Raw genomic sequence first — 13811 nt, 5'->3', positions numbered from 1 at the left:
CTGAACATTGGCTCTAGAGCCAGAAATTATCCTCAAGCTCCTGGGTATCCTCAGGAGAACAGCAAATGCCTGCTAGAAATAATAAAGCAATGCCAGTTCAAAACAATGCTTCACTTCCCACCTCATGCCACTATTTATATTGGTGGGCAAACACCGCGTCCAGCAGCCAAACGCCTGGCTTTGAAGGACTGTGAATTTGGGAGTTCCATTATGAAATTCCTTGTTAAGCTGTGGAAAAAGAAACAATATCAACCCAGTGATTAGTCACTTCATCTCAGAGACCAAAGACCGTTCTAAATATTGCTTTTCTGGACTTTGCCTGCGGCGTTGTGCTCATTTCCCTTATAACTCCACACGCACAAATTTTCTATAGGTGGAGATGTAATCAGCTTGGAAGCTTTTAGGCTGATTGTGGTGGTTGGTCGCATATGTAGGAGCAATGAAAAGATTTTTGGTATAAGCATAGGAAGCATTTCTGGAATGGGAGTAAAATCTACAAATATGACCCTTTTTCTGAATTTAGATAATACTTACATCAAAGCTGAATAACAACCCTCATTAGTATTTGTATTTTTGAGGGTTTTTTGGTAAAGAAAAGCTATTAATGGGAAAAGATAAATTAGCTTTAAATCAAGAATCCACATATTTTAGCATCCATAACAACAAATGAAGTAAGTTTCCAGCTCATCACGTAAATATACAGTTATTCTGCACTGATCCCTTGCACATTGTGACTGCACATGAATGTCTGAGATTTAGTGTACATAAACAGGAGCCCTGGACTTCATTTGAAAACAGGTGGGAAAATACTCCCAAAAGGGAGAGAGCGGGGGGCCAGCCCTGCCGTCCTGCAGGGCCACGTCCCCCCTGGCTGGGGGCTGTGCGGAGCGTCGCCCCGCTGGGCCCCGCGGGCTGCGCCTGCCGCTGCCGTAAGGCCCCGGTGCCGCTGCCTTGCCCAGGGCGCAGGCTCCCCCTCGCTGCGCTCGTCCAGCTCCGGGCAGGGCGTCCCGAGCGCACTGGGCGTGCAGGAAACCTGGCAGGTAGTTGCTGAACCCGCGTCGTACTGGGTTTTCTTAAGCAACCACGAACTCCCCCAGAGCTAGTGCTGCATTTGCACCCATGCACCCGCGCCAGAAGCGATTGGGCTGCTCGTACCCAGCAAGGGGCACAGAGGGGATGGGAGCTGCAGGGAGAGGCAGCAGAATCGGCCCCAGAGCCACAAGCTGCCACCCAAAGCGAGACTCGGGGTGACCCCGGCAGCCCGTTCCGACGAGCCTCAGGGTGACAAAACCTCTGCTCAGTGAGCGGACGTGCTCCGGAGAGCAGAGCCCTCCCTGCAGCCCCTGCCTCAGCTGTGCAGTCCCTTCTCCGTTTGCTTTGTTTGGTAAACCAGCACTTACAGTCACTGTTACTATGTGATGTATGGGAGTATATAGTATGTTTTCTTGTTATACAAGGGAGGAGTATAAAATAGTTTTCTGATTTCTTTCAGAAGCAAATGGCTATTTTATTTTTTAAGAGCAACTGATTGTGAATCTCAGAGTATAAGAAAAACAGATAAATAAGCCAAATATATACCTTTATGTAAATTAAGAAATAAAAGTATTTAAAACATACTCCTCGCCTCCCTCTCCTGGCCTCACGTACTTGCAGTGCGGGACTCTGAGCGTCAGCGGAAGCACTGGCCGACGCGGCCTTGTTGGGAACACCAGGATCCCAGTAAGAGCCCCAGGGCCATTGCTGCCCTGCCCGGCTCCCTGGCACCTGCTTCCGTGTGGCCTTTGCCGCGTCCGAGTCCTCCACTGGTACCTCCACAGCTGCTGGGATGTCGGTTTGAGCTACAGCCATTGCCCAAGAGGCAGATGCTGGACGGAGAAACAGGCACTTCATGGCCCTGCTGCTACAACCCACCTGCCTCAGCAAAGGCCCCACTCCGGCGCTATGTCCCGAGGAGCCGGCGGCTCTTTTATTGCACAAAGGGGAACCGCTGCCAAAGAGCGTCTGGACCCAGCACAGTTTGAAATCTTCAAAACCACCTGGATGCCGCCCTGTGCCCCGTGCTCTGGGCGTCCCTGCCGGAGCAGGGGGCTGGACTAGAGGATCTCTAGAGGTCCCTGCCAACCTCAACCATTCTGGGATTCTGGGATTGTCCCCAGCCGTCCCCCCTTGGCCATGTTGCTCCCCTTTTGTCCGCTTTCCTCCCTGCATGACCCTCTGCAATCTTTTCACCGCATGGCCTCTTTTGGGGGGCTCCTGGGTCTCCTCCCCACATCTCCACTTGCGGGCCCTAGTGTGCATCCCATGTAGGTGCGAGAGAAAACAGTGTACATTTTATTTTTCTACTAACAGATCTAAAGGGGATAGTAAAGTGTGGAGTAACTAAGGAGAGCCTTGACCCTTTGTGGTGGATCTCACTGGCGAGGGGGTAAGAGCCAGGTCTCTCTCCTTGGATGGATGGAGTTGCCAGTTGAGATGTTCCTTCCTTCTGGCTTGGGTCCTGGTGGTCCCTCCGCCTGTCCTTGCCCCCCGGTGCTGGCCGGCTGTGCTTAGTCGAAGGAGCCGTTCTTCAGGCGGGTTAAGCCCAGGATCCTGAGGATGATTGCCCTCAGGGAGCGCAGGTTGGGGGTGAGCCGCTGGGCCATGTAGATGACGAGGCCCCTGGGGTCGCTCAGGCTCAACCTCACGCCGCGGGTGCCCTCTTCCTCCTCCGAGTCGCTGTCCTGCTGCCTCTTTGGAGTGAGAGGCCGGCGCTGCAGGGCGGTGCACTGCTGGGCGGCCTGCGCAGGGCAACGCGGTTGTGGGATCCGGCGCTCTTCAGCCTTTGGAGCGGGCTGGGCCTTCTTGACCTGGCGCTCTTCAGCCTTTGGAGAGGGCTGGGCTTGCTGCACCTGGCGCTCTTCGGCTTTTGGAGCAGGTGGCTGCAGCCGGCTGCCTTCCTGCTCTTGAGTGCCTTGCTGGACCCGTCCACTTGCAGATTTTGCAGCGGGGAGCTGGACCTGGCTGCTTTGAGGAGGCCGTGGTGGCACTGGGAGCAGTGCGTGACGCTCACGTCCCTGCTGTGACTCTGCAGCCCAGCCCCACTGCTGCTGCAGCCTCTTGGCGCGGATGTGGAGCTCCAGGGTCTCGCGGGTGTCGTCGGGCAGGAACAGGGCCTCCGAGGCGTGGAAGTAGCGGGGCATCCTGCCAGAGCGCCTGGGTGCAGGGGCTGCATGACGCACCCATCCGCGGGCCGTTATCTCGTGGGATCGTCTCACGAGGATGGGGAATCTCCTGAGAAGGATCTCCAGAAGCTTCCTCCTCAGGTGCATCCGCAGCCTGCTCTGGAGCTGCTCTCCCAGCTGCAGCCTTGAGCGGGGATGAGGGTCTGCGCCCCGGAGCCTGCCAGCTCTGGCAGCCGCGTGCGGTCCTGGAGGCCGAGGCCTTGTGTGGGGCGGCCCCCCGCGCCGAGGAGCCAGTTTCCTCCGCCGCCTGCTGTTATCGAAGAAGCTGGAGTCGGATGAAGACGACGACTCCTCGGAGCTGGAGTCCCAGAGCTTCTTCCACCCCTCCGCCCGCAGCCAGCGCTGCCTCTCGTGGGCAGCCTCGCTGCAGGGCCTGCAGCTCGGGTCGTAGCAGAGGAACGTGCCAGGACCCCTGCAGCCGAACACGCGCTGCCCTCCACCTGCAACACAGCGGGGAGCATCCTGAGCAGGGCCGAGGGCAGCTGCCCTGCACGCGGCCCCGAGGGGACGGTTGCGGGTTTGGTAGTGGGGAGCAGAGCTGGGTGGGAGCAGGGAGCAGGGCAACCCTCCCCTGCACAGGGCCCCGAGGCGGCCCGCAGCGAAGAGTCCCCCACCCCGGGAACGGCCCATCCCCACCAGAGCCTCCTCCCGCAACCCCTCGGCAGAGAGCAGGGACACGGCGGGCTCTGCGCTGTCCCCACTGGGAGTCAGCCCACACGGCGCAGCCTCACCTGGCTCCTGCGCGTGCGAACGCCTCCCCTCGCGCCAGCTCCAGCCAGAGGCCTGCAGGCAGAGGGGTAGGGGCAGCGTGAGCACGGCCTCGGCCGAGCCCGCCCTGCCCGGGCCCGCGGCTGTGCGCGGCTGGGCGCCCTCCTGCCGGCTGCACAGGGGAGACCCCGAGGCGCCCTCCTACCTTACGGCCCTTGGTGGAGCGGCTGTGCCTCCTGTTCACGGCATCCCAGGCCTCTAGCAACAGGAGGAAGATGGGGCAGAGGCAGAGGAACCAGCCGCTGCCCCAGAACAGGGAAGCCCAGGTGTGCAGGGCCATCCCAAACATATCCAGCATGGCTGGACGAGTACAGAGGGTTCAGGAGCAGACACAGCCCTTTGGAGCTGCTCGCACTCCCCACGCAAACCCTCTGCGAGGCAGGGCCGGGGCCGGCCCGCTTAAGTCCCTGCTGCAGCACTGTGAGGCCACAGAGGGCATCACAAAGGCCCAGCAGAGGGGACAGCTGCGGGGGGGGGGCACGAGGGGAGGCCATGGCTGGGCACCCGGCGGACGCAGGGACCGTGAGGAAGGGCCCAGACGCACAGAAGGGTTGAGGGTGGACGGGAGCTCCGGCGAGCAGCCGCCCTGCTCAAGCAGGGTCGCCCAGTGCTTGGTGCCCACGAGCCAGCCCCTCTGAGCACAGAGACTCCGCGACCTCTCGGGCCTCCTGCTCCACTGCTCTTACTGCTGCAGGAATCCACTTTTCCCTTGTGTTCTCACAGACCTGCCATGTTTCACTTGGCGCCTGTTGCCTCTAGGCTCTCACTGGGCACCCCAAGAATGGAGCCTGTCTCCATCCTCCTTGTCTCCTCCCTTAGAGCCTGGGACACACTGGTGGGATCCACCTCGGCCTTCTCTTCCCCAGGCTGAGCAGGCCCGACTCTCGCAGCCGTTCCTTGGGAGTGAGAGAGATGCTCCAGGGCCGTCATCCTCTCGGCAGCCCTTTGCCGCACTGGCTCCAGTGGCTCCCTGTCTCTCTTAGCCTGGGGAGCCCCGCACTGGACACAGCACTGCAGGGGTGGCCTCAGCAGTGCTGAGTAGAGGGGCATCCAAAGCCGATCGCGTCCCCCTGGCTGCGACACTCTCCTTCCTTATGCTTTCCTGCCCAAACTCCCCTCCGCGCCACTCTCCTCACCCGGCCCGTTTGTGCCCGTTTTCTCTTGTCCTGTTGGTGGCCAGCGCTGAACACAGGCCGGTCCCATCCTCCTCACTCCCTCTCTTGCGGTATTTCTATACACTGCTCAGGTCCCCTCTCAGCCTTTTCTTCTTCAGGCTGAACAGGCCCAGCTCTCTCCACCTTTCCTCTCAGGGCAGATGTTCCAGGCCCCTGATGGTCCTCGTAGCCCTGCGCTGGACTGTCCCCGGTAGCTCCACATCCTTCTTGTACTGGGGAGCCCAGAACTGGACACAGGGCTCCACACGTGGCCTCACCAGGGCTGAGTAGAGGGGCAGCATCACCTCCCTCAACCCCTCACGGAGACGCTCTCCGTGACATCCCTTATTTGAGCCCCTGGCGGGCATGTCTCCTGGATTGTCAACCAAACTCTTCTATGTGGTGGCCAGTGGCAGGACGAGGGCTAACGGGTGCAAGTTGAAACCCAGGAAGTTCTATCTCCATGGGAGGAAGAACTTCTTTCCTGTGAGGGTGCCAGAGCCCTGGCACAGGCTGCCCAGAGAGGCTGTGGAGGCTCCTTCTCTGGAGATCGTGAAACCCACCTGGATGCCGCCCTGTGCCCTGTGCTCTGGGCGTCCCTGCCGGAGCAGGGGGCTGGACTAGAGGATCTCTAGAGGTCCCTGCCAACCTCAACCATTCTGGGATTCTGGGATTGTCCCCAGCCGTCCCCCCTTGGCCATGTTGCTCCCCTTCTGTCCGCTTTCCTCCCTGCATGACCCTCTGCACTCTTTTCACCGCATGGCCTCTTTCGGGGGGCTCCTGGGTCCCCTCCCCACATCTCCACTTGCGGGCCCTAGTGTGCATCCCATGTAGGTGCGAGAGAAAACAGTGTACATTTTATTTTTCTACTAACAGATCTAAAGGGGATAGTAAAGTGTGGAGTAACTAAGGAGAGCCTTGACCCTTTGTGGTGGATCTCACTGGCGAGGGGGTAAGAGCCAGGTCTCTCTCCTTGGATGGATGGAGTTGCCAGTTGAGATGTTCCTTCCTTCTGGCTTGGGTCCTGGTGGTCCCTCCGCCTGTCCTTGCCCCCCGGTGCTGGCCGGCTGTGCTTAGTCGAAGGAGCCGTTCTTCAGGCGGGTTAAGCCCAGGATCCTGAGGATGATTGCCCTCAGGGAGCGCAGGTTGGGGGTGAGCCGCTGGGCCATGTAGATGACGAGGCCCCTGGGGTCGCTCAGGCTCAACCTCACGCCGCGGGTGCCCTCTTCCTCCTCCGAGTCGCTGTCCTGCTGCCTCTTTGGAGTGAGAGGCCGGCGCTGCAGGGCGGTGCACTGCTGGGCGGCCTGCGCAGGGCAACGCGGTTGTGGGATCCGGCGCTCTTCAGCCTTTGGAGCGGGCTGGGCCTTCTTGACCTGGCGCTCTTCAGCCTTTGGAGAGGGCTGGGCTTGCTGCACCTGGCGCTCTTCGGCTTTTGGAGCAGGTGGCTGCAGCCGGCTGCCTTCCTGCTCTTGAGTGCCTTGCTGGACCCGTCCACTTGCAGATTTTGCAGCGGGGAGCTGGACCTGGCTGCTTTGAGGAGGCCGTGGTGGCACTGGGAGCAGTGCGTGACGCTCACGTCCCTGCTGTGACTCTGCAGCCCAGCCCCACTGCTGCTGCAGCCTCTTGGCGCGGATGTGGAGCTCCAGGGTCTCGCGGGTGTCGTCGGGCAGGAACAGGGCCTCCGAGGCGTGGAAGTAGCGGGGCATCCTGCCAGAGCGCCTGGGTGCAGGGGCTGTATGACGCACCCATCCGCGGGCCGTTATCTCGTGGGATCGTCTCACGAGGATGGGGAATCTCCTGAGAAGGATCTCCAGAAGCTTCCTCCTCAGGTGCATCCGCAGCCTGCTCTGGACCTGCTCTCCCAGCTGCAGCCTTGAGCGGGGATGAGGGTCTGCGCCCCGGAGCCTGCCAGCTCTGGCAGCCGCGTGCGGTCCTGGAGGCCGAGGCCTTGTGTGGGGCGGCCCCCCGCGCCGAGGAGCCAGTTTCCTCCGCCGCCTGCTGTTATCGAAGAAGCTGGAGTCGGATGAAGACGACGACTCCTCGGAGCTGGAGTCCCAGAGCTTCTTCCACCCCTCCGCCCGCAGCCAGCGCTGCCTCTCGTGGGCAGCCTCGCTGCAGGGCCTGCAGCTCGGGTCGTAGCAGAGGAACGTGCCAGGACCCCTGCAGCCGAACACGCGCTGCCCTCCACCTGCAACACAGCGGGGAGCATCCTGAGCAGGGCCGAGGGCAGCTGCCCTGCACGCGGCCCCGAGGGGACGGTTGCGGGTTTGGTAGTGGGGAGCAGAGCTGGGTGGGAGCAGGGAGCAGGGCAACCCTCCCCTGCACAGGGCCCCGAGGCGGCCCGCAGCGAAGAGTCCCCCACCCCGGGAACGGCCCATCCCCACCAGAGCCTCCTCCCGCAACCCCTCGGCAGAGAGCAGGGACACGGCGGGCTCTGCGCTGTCCCCACTGGGAGTCAGCCCACACGGCGCAGCCTCACCTGGCTCCTGCGCGTGCGAACGCCTCCCCTCGCGCCAGCTCCAGCCAGAGGCCTGCAGGCAGAGGGGTAGGGGCAGCGTGAGCACGGCCTCGGCCGAGCCCGCCCTGCCCGGGCCCGCGGCTGTGCGCAGCTGGGCGCCCTCCTGCCGGCTGCACAGGGGAGACCCCGAGGCGCCCTCCTACCTTACGGCCCTTGGTGGAGCGGCTGTGCCTCCTGTTCACGGCATCCAAGGCCTCTAGCAACAGGAGGAAGATGGGGCAGAGGCAGAGGAACCAGCCGCTGCCCCAGAACAGGGAAGCCCAGGTGTGCAGGGCCATCCCAAACATATCCAGCATGGCTGGACGAGTACAGAGGGTTCAGGAGCAGACACAGCCCTTTGGAGCTGCTCGCACTCCCCACGCAAACCCTCTGCGAGGCAGGGCCGGGGCCGGCCCGCTTAAGTCCCTGCTGCAGCACTGTGAGGCCACAGAGGGCATCACAAAGGCCCAGCAGAGGGGACAGCTGCGGGGGCGGGGCACGAGGGGAGGCCATGGCTGGGCACCCGGCGGACGCAGGGACCGTGAGGAAGGGCCCAGATGCACAGAAGGCTTGAGGGTGGACGGGAGCTCCGGCGAGCAGCCGCCCTGCTCAAGCAGGGTCGCCCAGTGCTTGGTGCCCACGAGCCAGCCCCTCTGAGCACAGAGACTCCGCGACCTCTCGGGCCTCCTGCTCCACTGCTCTTACTGCTGCAGGAATCCACTTTTCCCTTGTGTTCTCGCAGACCTGCCATGTTTCACTTGGTGCCTGTTGCCTCTAGCCTCTCACTGGGCACCCCAAGAATGGAGCCTGTCTCCATCCTCCTTGTCTCCTCCCTTAGAGCCTGGGACACACTGGTGGGATCCACCTCGGCCTTCTCTTCCCCAGGCTGAGCAGGCCCGGCTCTCGCAGCCGTTCCTTGGGAGTGAGAGAGATGCTCCAGGGCCGTCATCCTCTCGGCAGCCCTTTGCCGCACTGGCTCCAGTGGCTCCCTGTCTCTCTTAGCCTGGGGAGCCCCGCACTGGACGCAGCACTGCAGGGGTGGCCTCAGCAGTGCTGAGTAGAGGGGCATCCAAAGCCGATCGCGTCCCCCTGGCTGCGACACTCTCCTTCCTTATGCTTTCCTGCCCAAACTCCCCTCCGCGCCACTCTCCTCACCCGGCCCGTTTGTGCCCGTTTTCTCTTGTCCTGTTGGTGGCCAGCGCTGAACACAGGCCGGTCCCATCCTCCTCACTCCCTCTCTTGCGGTATTTCTATACACTGCTCAGGTCCCCTCTCAGCCTTTTCTTCTTCAGGCTGAACAGGCCCAGCTCTCTCCACCTTTCCTCTCAGGGCAGATGTTCCAGGCCCCTGATGGTCCTCGTAGCCCTGCGCTGGACTGTCCCCGGTAGCTCCACATCCTTCTTGTACTGGGGAGCCCAGAACTGGACACAGGGCTCCACACGTGGCCTCACCAGGGCTGAGTAGAGGGGCAGCATCACCTCCCTCAACCCCTCACGGAGACGCTCTCCGTGACATCCCTTATTTGAGCCCCTGGCGGGCATGTCTCCTGGATTGTCAACCAAACTCTTCTATGTGGTGGCCAGTGGCAGGACGAGGGCTAACGGGTGCAAGTTGAAACCCAGGAAGTTCTATCTCCATGGGAGGAAGAACTTCTTTCCTGTGAGGGTGCCAGAGCCCTGGCACAGGCTGCCCAGAGAGGCTGTGGAGGCTCCTTCTCTGGAGATCGTGAAACCCACCTGGATGCCGCCCTGTGCCCTGTGCTCTGGGCGTCCCTGCCGGAGCAGGGGGCTGGACTAGAGGATCTCTAGAGGTCCCTGCCAACCTCAACCATTCTGGGATTCTGGGATTGTCCCCAGCCGTCCCCCCTTGGCCATGTTGCTCCCCTTCTGTCCGCTTTCCTCCCTGCATGACCCTCTGCACTCTTTTCACCGCATGGCCTCTTTCGGGGGGCTCCTGGGTCCCCTCCCCACATCTCCACTTGCGGGCCCTAGTGTGCATCCCATGTAGGTGCGAGAGAAAACAGTGTACATTTTATTTTTCTACTAACAGATCTAAAGGGGATAGTAAAGTGTGGAGTAACTAAGGAGAGCCTTGACCCTTTGTGGTGGATCTCACTGGCGAGGGGGTAAGAGCCAGGTCTCTCTCCTTGGATGGATGGAGTTGCCAGTTGAGATGTTCCTTCCTTCTGGCTTGGGTCCTGGCGGTCCCTCCGCCTGTCCTTGCCCCCCGGTGCTGGCCGGCTGTGCTTAGTCGAAGGAGCCGTTCTTCAGGCGGGTTAAGCCCAGGATCCTGAGGATGATTGCCCTCAGGGAGCGCAGGTTGGGGGTGAGCCGCTGGGCCATGTAGATGACGAGGCCCCTGGGGTCGCTCAGGCTCAACCTCACGCCGCGGGTGCCCTCTTCCTCCTCCGAGTCGCTGTCCTGCTGCCTCTTTGGAGTGAGAGGCCGGCGCTGCAGGGCGGTGCACTGCTGGGCGGCCTGCGCAGGGCAACGCGGTTGTGGGATCCGGCGCTCTTCAGCCTTTGGAGCGGGCTGGGCCTTCTTGACCTGGCGCTCTTCAGCCTTTGGAGAGGGCTGGGCTTGCTGCACCTGGCGCTCTTCGGCTTTTGGAGCAGGTGGCTGCAGCCGGCTGCCTTCCTGCTCTTGAGTGCCTTGCTGGACCCGTCCACTTGCAGATTTTGCAGCGGGGAGCTGGACCTGGCTGCTTTGAGGAGGCCGTGGTGGCACTGGGAGCAGTGCGTGACGCTCACGTCCCTGCTGTGACTCTGCAGCCCAGCCCCACTGCTGCTGCAGCCTCTTGGCGCGGATGTGGAGCTCCAGGGTCTCGCGGGTGTCGTCGGGCAGGAACAGGGCCTCCGAGGCGTGGAAGTAGCGGGGCATCCTGCCAGAGCGCCTGGGTGCAGGGGCTGTATGACGCACCCATCCGCGGGCCGTTATCTCGTGGGATCGTCTCACGAGGATGGGGAATCTCCTGAGAAGGATCTCCAGAAGCTTCCTCCTCAGGTGCATCCGCAGCCTGCTCTGGACCTGCTCTCCCAGCTGCAGCCTTGAGCGGGGATGAGGGTCTGCGCCCCGGAGCCTGCCAGCTCTGGCAGCCGCGTGCGGTCCTGGAGGCCGAGGCCTTGTGTGGGGCGGCCCCCCGCGCCGAGGAACCAGTTTCCTCCGCCGCCTGCTGTTATCGAAGAAGCTGGAGTCGGATGAAGATGACGACTCCTCGGAGCTGGAGTCCCAGAGCTTCTTCCACCCCTCCGCCCGCAGCCAGCGCTGCCTCTCGTGGGCAGCCTCGCTGCAGGGCCTGCAGCTCGGGTCGTAGCAGAGGAACGTGCCAGGACCCCTGCAGCCGAACACGCGCTGCCCTCCACCTGCAACACAGCGGGGAGCATCCTGAGCAGGGCCGAGGGCAACTGCCCTGCACGCGGCCCCGAGGGGACGGTTGCGGGTTTGGTAGTGGGGAGCAGAGCTGGGTGGGAGCAGGGAGCAGGGCAACCCTCCCCTGCACAGGGCCCCGAGGCGGCCTGCAGCGAAGAGTCCCCCACCCCGGGAACGGCCCATCCCCACCAGAGCCTCCTCCCGCAACCCCTCGGCAGAGAGCAGGGACACGGCGGGCTCTGCGCTGTCCCCACTGGGAGTCAGCCCACACGGCGCAGCCTCACCTGGCTCCTGCGCGTGCGAACGCCTCCCCTCGCGCCAGCTCCAGCCAGAGGCCTGCAGGCAGAGGGGTAGGGGCAGCGTGAGCACGGCCTCGGCCGAGCCCGCCCTGCCCGGGCCCGCGGCTGTGCGCGGCTGGGCGCCCTCCTGCCGGCTGCACAGGGGAGACCCCGAGGCGCCCTCCTACCTTACGGCCCTTGGTGGAGCGGCTGTGCCTCCTGTTCACGGCATCCCAGGCCTCTAGCAACAGGAGGAAGATGGGGCAGAGGCAGAGGAACCAGCCGCTGCCCCAGACCAGGGAAGCCCAGGTGTGCAGGGCCATCCCAAACATATCCAGCATGGCTGGACGAGTACAGAGGGTTCAGGAGCAGACACAGCCCTTTGGAGCTGCTCGCACTCCCCATGCAAACCCTCTGCGAGGCAGGGCCGGGGCCGGCCCGCTTAAGTCCCTGCTGCAGCACTGTGAGGCCACAGAGGGCATCACAAAGGCCCAGCAGAGGGGACAGCTGCGGGGGGGGGGGCACGAGGGGAGGCCATGGCTGGGCACCCGGCGGACGCAGGGACCGTGAGGAAGGGCCCAGACGCACAGAAGGGTTGAGGGTGGACGGGAGCTCCGGCGAGCAGCCGCCCTGCTCAAGCAGGGTCGCCCAGTGCTTGGTGCCCACGAGCCAGCCCCTCTGAGCACAGAGACTCCGCGACCTCTCGGGCCTCCTGCTCCACTGCTCTTACTGCTGCAGGAATCCACTTTTCCCTTGTGTTCTCGCAGACCTGCCATGTTTCACTTGGTGCCTGTTGCCTCTAGGCTCTCACTGGGCACCCCAAGAATGGAGCCTGTCTCCATCCTCCTTGTCTCCTCCCTTAGAGCCTGGGACACACTGGTGGGATCCACCTCGGCCTTCTCTTCCCCAGGCTGAGCAGGCCCGACTCTCGCAGCCGTTCCTTGGGAGTGAGAGAGATGCTCCAGGGCCGTCATCCTCTCGGCAGCCCTTTGCCGCACTGGCTCCAGTGGCTCCCTGTCTCTCTTAGCCTGGGGAGCCCCGCACTGGACACAGCACTGCAGGGGTGGCCTCAGCAGTGCTGAGTAGAGGGGCATCCAAAGCCGATCGCGTCCCCCTGGCTGCGACACTCTCCTTCCTTATGCTTTCCTGCCCAAACTCCCCTCCGCGCCACTCTCCTCACCCGGCCCGTTTGTGCCCGTTTTCTCTTGTCCTGTTGGTGGCCAGCGCTGAACACAGGCCGGTCCCATCCTCCTCACTCCCTCTCTTGTGGTATTTCTATACACTGCTCAGGTCCCCTCTCAGCCTTTTCTTCTTCAGGCTGAACAGGCCCAGCTCTCTCCACCTTTCCTCTCAGGGCAGATGTTCCAGGCCCCTAATGGTCCTCGTAGCCCTGCGCTGGACTGTCCCCGGTAGCTCCACATCCTTCTTGTACTGGGGAGCCCAGAACTGGACACAGGGCTCCACACGTGGCCTCACCAGGGCTGAGTAGAGGGGCAGCATCACCTCCCTCAACCCCTCACGGAGACGCTCTCCGTGACATCCCTTATTTGAGCCCCTGGCGGGCATGTCTCCTGGATTGTCAACCAAACTCTTCTATGTGGTGGCCAGTGGCAGGACGAGGGCTAACGGGTGCAAGTTGAAACCCAGGAAGTTCTATCTCCATGGGAGGAAGAACTTCTTTCCTGTGAGGGTGCCAGAGCCCTGGCACAGGCTGCCCAGAGAGGCTGTGGAGGCTCCTTCTCTGGAGATCGTGAAACCCACCTGGATGCCGCCCTGTGCCCTGTGCTCTGGGCGTCCCTGCCGGAGCAGGGGGCTGGACTAGAGGATCTCTAGAGGTCCCTGCCAACCTCAACCATTCTGGGATTCTGGGATTGTCCCCAGCCGTCCCCCCTTGGCCATGTTGCTCCCCTTCTGTCCGCTTTCCTCCCTGCATGACCCTCTGCACTCTTTTCACCGCATGGCCTCTTTCGGGGGGCTCCTGGGTCCCCTCCCCACATCTCCACTTGCGGGCCCTAGTGTGCATCCCATGTAGGTGCGAGAGAAAACAGTGTACATTTTATTTTTCTACTAACAGATCTAAAGGGGATAGTAAAGTGTGGAGTAACTAAGGAGAGCCTTGACCCTTTGTGGTGGATCTCACTGGCGAGGGGGTAAGAGCCAGGTCTCTCTCCTTGGATGGATGGAGTTGCCAGTTGAGATGTTCCTTCCTTCTGGCTTGGGTCCTGGTGGTCCCTCCGCCTGTCCTTGCCCCCCGGTGCTGACCGGCTGTGCTTAGTCGAAGGAGCCGTTCTTCAGGCGGGTTAAGCCCAGGATCCTGAGGATGATTGCCCTCAGGGAGCGCAGGTTGGGGGTGAGCCGCTGGGCCATGTAGATGACGAGGCCCCTGGGGTCGCTCAGGCTCAACCTCACGCCGCGGGTGCCCTCTTCCTCCTCCGAGTCGCTGTCCTGCTGCCTCTTTGGAGTGAGAGGCCGGCGCTGCAGGGCGGTGCACTGCTGGGCGGCCTGCGCAGGGCAACGCGGTTGTG

The sequence above is a fragment of the Tinamus guttatus genome, unplaced genomic scaffold (genome assembly GCF_059628265.1).
Source record: "Tinamus guttatus ecotype Peru unplaced genomic scaffold, ASM5962826v1 Tinamus_guttatus_pri_ptg000356l, whole genome shotgun sequence".
Taxonomy (NCBI): Eukaryota; Metazoa; Chordata; class Aves; order Tinamiformes; family Tinamidae; genus Tinamus; species Tinamus guttatus.
Note: the sequence above shows the minus strand (reverse complement) of the source record.